The sequence below is a fragment of the Sapajus apella genome, unplaced genomic scaffold (assembly GCF_009761245.1).
Source record: "Sapajus apella isolate SASKATOON/1434 unplaced genomic scaffold, GSC_monkey_1.0 scaffold8, whole genome shotgun sequence".
NCBI classification, from domain to species: domain Eukaryota; kingdom Metazoa; phylum Chordata; class Mammalia; order Primates; family Cebidae; genus Sapajus; species Sapajus apella.
Genome location: NW_022436948.1, coordinates 6440527 through 6446526, shown reverse-complemented (window position 1 = coordinate 6446526; position 6000 = coordinate 6440527). Strand labels below are relative to the sequence as shown.

Below are 6000 nucleotides of genomic sequence, written 5' to 3'. Positions count from 1 at the left end.
AGAAAGAGATCTTGTATATGGGACACGAGTCCCATCAGAAGGGCTCCATTTTGAGGACCTTATGACCTCCCAAAGGCTCCATCTCTAAATACCATGACATCGGGGGTGAGGGCTTCAATACAGCAATTTCGGGGGAACACAATTCCATTTATAGAAGCTAGCAAATAATGTGCTATTTGTGGAAGAGAATGATTTTCACACTATGATATTTTTTATTTTAACGGAGTGGTTGTGGTCAGCTGAAGTTCCACCAGAAGAAAGGAAGAGCAGCCAGAGAGGTTAGAAATAAGCCTCAGCACTCACGGCATTGTGATGTGCAGCTGAAGTCGCCCTGAGAAAGTTGCATTGGATGACTAAAAAGGATACAAATGAGACAAATGTCTAGTTGTTGTATAAACACACACAAAATTAACTTTTCCTCTATTCTCTTAGGTTCAGTACCTGGAGCCTGTGAAAGAAACTTATAAAAGACAAATTAACAGGTGAAAAAAACATTTATGACTTATGTATGTGGGAGCCAACAAAGGAAGTAGCTGGCTCATTAATGATTACAGTTAAAAGCTTATATATCTAACGTGGTAGGAGAGGAGAAGAGGGAGAAAGGCTTCCTATAGGAAGAACAAATAGGTTTATAGGTTTCAAGTAGTTTTTTTTTTTTTTTTTTTTGAGACAGAGTCTTGTTCTGTTGCCAGGGTGGAGTGCAGTGGCACGATCTCCATTCACTGCAACCTCTACTTCCTGGGTTCAGGTAATTCTCCTGCCTCAGCTTCCCAAGTAGCTGGGACTACAGGTCCATGTCACTACACCTGGTTAATTTTTGTATTTTTAGTGGAGATGGGGTTTTGCCATGTTGGCCAGGCTGCTCTTGAACTCCTGACCTCAAGTCATCTGCTCACCTCAGCCTCCCAATGTGCTGGGATTATAGGCATAAGCCACTGCGCCCAGCCCAACAAACAGTTTTTTTCTTTTTTTTTTTTTTTAAATGATACTTTAAGTTCTGGGGTACATGTGCAGAATGTGCAGGGTTGCTACTTACATATGCACATAACATGGTGGTTTGCTGCACCCATCAACCCGTCATCTACATTAGGTATTTCTCCTAATGCTCTCTGTCACTTTGCCCTCCACCCCCCGACAGGCCCCAGTGTGTGATGCTCCCCTCCCTGTGTCCATGTGTTCTCATTGTTCAACTCCCACTTATGAGTGAGAACATGTGGTGTGTGGTTTTCTGTTCTTGTGTTAGTTTGCTGAAAATGATGGTTTCCAGCTTCATCCATGTCCCTGCAAGGGACATGAACTCATCCTTTTTTATGGCTGCATAGTATTCCATGGTGCATATGTGCCACATTTTCTTTATTCAGGTGATCACCAAAAAGTCAGGAAACAGCAGATGCTGGAGAGGATGTGGAGAAGTAGGAACACTTTTACACTGTTGGTGGGAGTGTAAATTAGTTCAGTCATTGTGGAAGACAGTGTGGTGATTCCTCAATGATCTAGGACTAGAAATACTATTTGACCCAGCAATCCCATTACTGGGTATATACCCAAAGGATTATAAATCATTCTACTATAAAGACACATGCACACATACGTTTATTGCAACACTGTTCACAATAGCAAAGACTTGGAACCAACACAAACATGTTTTAAGGAGAAAATGTTACCAAACTGAAATTGGGTCTACCTACCTGGTGCAGTAAAGCCAAACACTGACATGGGGAGAAAGTGAGGCATTTATTACAGGGCGCCAAGCAAGGGGAATCAGACAGCTCATGCTGAAGACCCTGACTCCCAGTTGGTCTACAGGTAAGGATTTTTAGGTGTGAGGAGGTAGGAGTTACAGGCAAAGCTGTAAGTCAATACATGGAGGCTATACATTGGTTTGGCCTGAGAAGGTGAGACACCTCCAACAGGGGGTGCTCACAGGTTATGGGTGGATACAAAGCTTTTCCTATCTGTGATTGGTTAAGAAGGTGAACCTTTGTCTAGAAAGTTCATGGGCGTGACCTCCTATAGGCGCTTCAGGAAGAAATTTAGAACAAAGACCAGTGGTATGAGTTCAGTCCTCAGCTCCACCTTATCTGAGGTCTGCCAGCATGGATGGCATTTTTCATTTGGTGAGGGTCTGAGTTTCTGAAAAACAACCCAGGGACATACATTATGATGTTATCTTTAGTTTCTTCAGGGATCCAAACATCTTGTGACTGTAACGTCTTTGGCAATTGTTGTAAGCTATTGCCTTCTTGCTTATCACGTTGCTCATATACTTCTCAGGATTAGCCAAGTGCCTAAAATTTCCCTTAAAGGAACTCAAGATTTTCCTCCATCCATGCTTAGGATGGGCGGGGGAATGCCCAATAGGCCCCTAAGAGGGGTCCTTCCTCCATCTCAAACAGACGGGAAATAAGAAAGTTGCTGATAATATTTGCCTCTACATGTGTGAATGGTCTGTCTTTTCAGGGTCATAATATTCTCCTGGAGAAGGGATTGAGGGTAGGTTTTATTCTTATTCCCTTTTCTGGGAGTGTATCTATCCCAAAGAGGAGTTTAATGGAAGACTTATCTCCCAGAAGCTTCTGCTTTTAGTCAGATAAGAGAAGCTTTCTATCTGTTGAATCTCAAATATCTCCAGCTTACAATAATCTGTATGCCAAAGTGGCATGGTTTGGTGTGGTATATTCTGATCCCCTTTGTATACCCACAGTATCTGAGACTGGTGGTGTGATCTCGGCCCACTGCAACCTCTGCCACCCTGGTTCAAGCAATTCTCATGCCTCAGCCTCCCTAGAAGCTGAGACTACAGGCGCACACCACCACACCCAGCATATTTATTTATTTATTTAGAGATGGGGTTTTACCATATTGGTCAGGCTGGTCTTGAACTCCTGAGCTTGTGATATGCTCGCCTCGGCCTCCCAAAGTGCTGGGATTACAGGCATAAGCCACCATGCCCAGCTAATTTGTTAAGCAGAGATGGGGTTTCACCATGTTGGCCAGGCTGGTCTTGAACTCCTGACCTCAGGTGATCCTCCCACCTTGGCCTCTCAAAGTGCTGGGATTACAAGGATGAGCCACCACGTCCGGCCAGTGTCAATCAATTTAGAAAGCTTATTTTGTCAAGGTTAAGAATGTACCTGTGACACAGTCTCAGGCGGTCCTGACAACATGTACCCAAAGTGGTCAGAGCACAGCTTGCTTTTATACATTTTATGGAGGCATGAGACATCAATCGATATGTATAAGGTGTACATTGGTTCTGTCTGGAAAGGCAGGACAACTGGGGGCTTCCAAGTCATAGGTACTCAGAGACACACGGTTGCATTCTTTCGGGTCTTTGACCAGCCTCTCATTGAATACACAATTTACATGTGAGAGAGGGGTAGGGCGATAGTCACTTATGCCTTAGTGACCCAGTGAATCTGTATTTTTACATAAACAATAGGGCAGAGAAAGCAATCAGATACGCATTTGTCTCAGGTGAGCAAAGGGATGACTTTGGGTTCTGTCCTTTGCCCTGAACCTGTGGAGATAAGCTACAATTTACATTGCCAGGGTGAAATTCAACAGAACTGTTTTTAAGGTAAAGATCTGGAGGCCCACAAGGAACTTTTCTCACGGGCAGACCGCGAGGGAGGTCTGTAGCAGCCTTTTCATCTTTATCGCTTTCTTATTTAGGAATAAAACGGGAGGCAGGTCTGCCTGGCACAGTTCCTAGCTTGACTTTCTCCTTTTGGCTTAGTGATTTTGGGGTCCCATGATTTATCTTCCTTTCACATTTTCAACTGGAAAAAACAGCATTCTCTTCTTCCCCTGACCCCATTTATTTACTTCTTGGTCTTTAAATAAGTGAGCTATATCTTCTGTTAGTGCCTAGTATGCGCAGACATTGTTGACTCTGAGTTCCCTGACAAGATCATCAAAAAGGACCATTAAAAAAGCAGAACTTTCACTGGGTGTGGTGGCTCCCACCTGTAATCCCAGTACTTTGGAAGGCTGAGGCTGGAGTACTGCTTGAGCTGAGGAGTTCATGGTTGCAGTGAGCTGTGATCACGCTTCTGCACTCCAGCCTGGGTGACAGAGAAAGATGCTGTCTTCAAAAAAAAAAAAAAAAAAAGCAGACTGTTCAGTATGGTGCCGAGCATTGGGATCTTGGGAGACAGACAGTCTTCCAGAACTGTCACAGTGCTCTGCAAAGCCACGTTCCTGTGTTCACCTCCCAGCACTGGGGAGTAGGGAGTTGGAGCTCTGCCCTACCCACCAGTCCTCAAGCAAATGCCATGGAAACTGCACTTACTTCTAATGGCTGTCTCATCCCAGAGGACTGCACCCTCAGGACCTTTTTCTTTCTTAAGAGGGTTTGTTCTTGTGGACGTCTGGATGCCTGGCTGGGAGAAGGAGCCAGTTCCACCAGCCCATGAGCTTTGCTGGAGGCAAGGTCAGTCAGACAGGCAGCACATTTTGGGCAGCAAGGCTCTGTAAGCCTCCAGCTGGTGGAAGAGGACCAGCCTCCGGGTTGAGCAGGGCCTTGACTCCAAAGGACTTGGAAGAGGAGGAAGAGGAAGTGGAGGCCAGAGTAGAGGACAGACGGACCCTGAGGCCTCTGCATTCCCAGCCTGGGGCCTGGGCTTCCTGTGTTTGGCTGCCGTGTGAGGCTGGCTAATGATTAAGAAGGAACTATGCACCCTGAAGAGCTCCCTGGAGTGGGAGGCCGCATCTGTGTTTATAACACAGCCTGGGGTGTGACACAGCCATTTGGTAAGGAACTTCTGGTTCTGGTGAGGCAGAATCTCAGGACTCTCTAGTGGCCAGACAAGAGTGTGTTTCTACATTTGTGTGGAGAGAGGACAGCAGTCACAAATAAGCCTTTAGGAAATACAGCGCCTTTGCTGAAGCCCTACGGAGGGCTTACCTGTCATCTGGGGTAAGACAACTCCAGTTTGTGGCTCTCCTGTGACAGGTGATTGTCAGGTGAGTTTCTCCACAGGGACCCTCAAGCCCCGCGCAGGCTGTTATCTGCGTTTCTCTGGAAAGTGCTGGACATTTACACACATGATCTTCGCTTTCCAACTTCCAGAGAGTTAAAAACGACAAGAGGGGGCTTCTCTGAGAGTTCAGAAACTCCAGATGGTTTCTAATCAGTGAGTGTCACTTTCACAGTGAACTGTTCTCAGATGGGTTGAAACCTGAGACTTGGCTGAAATTTGGTGGGGTGGGAGGTCAGGATTCAAATAACAGAAAGTTTTAAAAATGCTTTTGTTGGCTTAGAGGGTACAAGCACAGCTTTGTTACATGGGGACATTGTGCAGCGGTGAAGTCCAGGCTTTTGAAAATGACTGACTCATGACGCCTCCAATTCATTGGACAAACTTGTAAATGCCTTTTTCCCTCTCTAGTGAGAAGACTTAGGGAAACTAGAATTGTCCTGAAGTCTCTGGAGGTTACGAGAAGGCAGGTCCTGCATGCAGGATGCACAGAGCTGGAGTCTTCTGAGTGCAGGAGGAATGCCAACGCCTCTCTATTGGGCCGAGGTGTGGAGGGAGCCCCTAAGTGGGAGCCGCTAAGACCCTTGCCAGGCTTTTGTTACAGCTATTTCCTTTTCTCTTTACTTTTGAAAAATTTCAATAGTTTTTGGAGTACAGATGGTTTTTGGTTACATGAATAAGTTCTTTAATGGTGATTTCAGAGATTTTAGAGCACCTGTCACCCGAGGAGTGTATACTGTGCCTAATAGGTAGTCTTTTATTCCCCACCCCCCTTCTTCGCTGAGTCCCCCTTCTATCATTCTTGTACCTTTGTGTCCTCATAGCTTAGCTCCCACTTATAAGTGAGAACATGTGACAGTTGGCTTTCCATTCCTGAGTTACTTTACTTAGAAGAATGGGCTCCAGCTCCATCCAAGTTGCTGCAAAATATATTATTTCATTCCTTTCTTGTGGCCGAGTAGTATTCCATGGTGTATATATACCACATTTTCTTTATCCATTCATTAGTTAATAGGCA

General features: G+C 45.3%; 1 protein-coding gene across 1 annotated transcript in view; it reads left to right on the top strand.

The window, feature by feature from the left end:
- The first annotated feature begins 4129 nt into the window (after positions 1-4129).
- The window catches only part of IGSF5 (immunoglobulin superfamily member 5), a 50011-nt gene continuing 48140 nt past the window's right edge, over positions 4130-6000 (top strand). The window contains exon 1 of the mRNA XM_032276839.1: positions 4130-4921. The gene's annotated coding sequence lies outside the window, so the exon portion shown is untranslated. The remainder of the gene's footprint in view (positions 4922-6000) is intronic.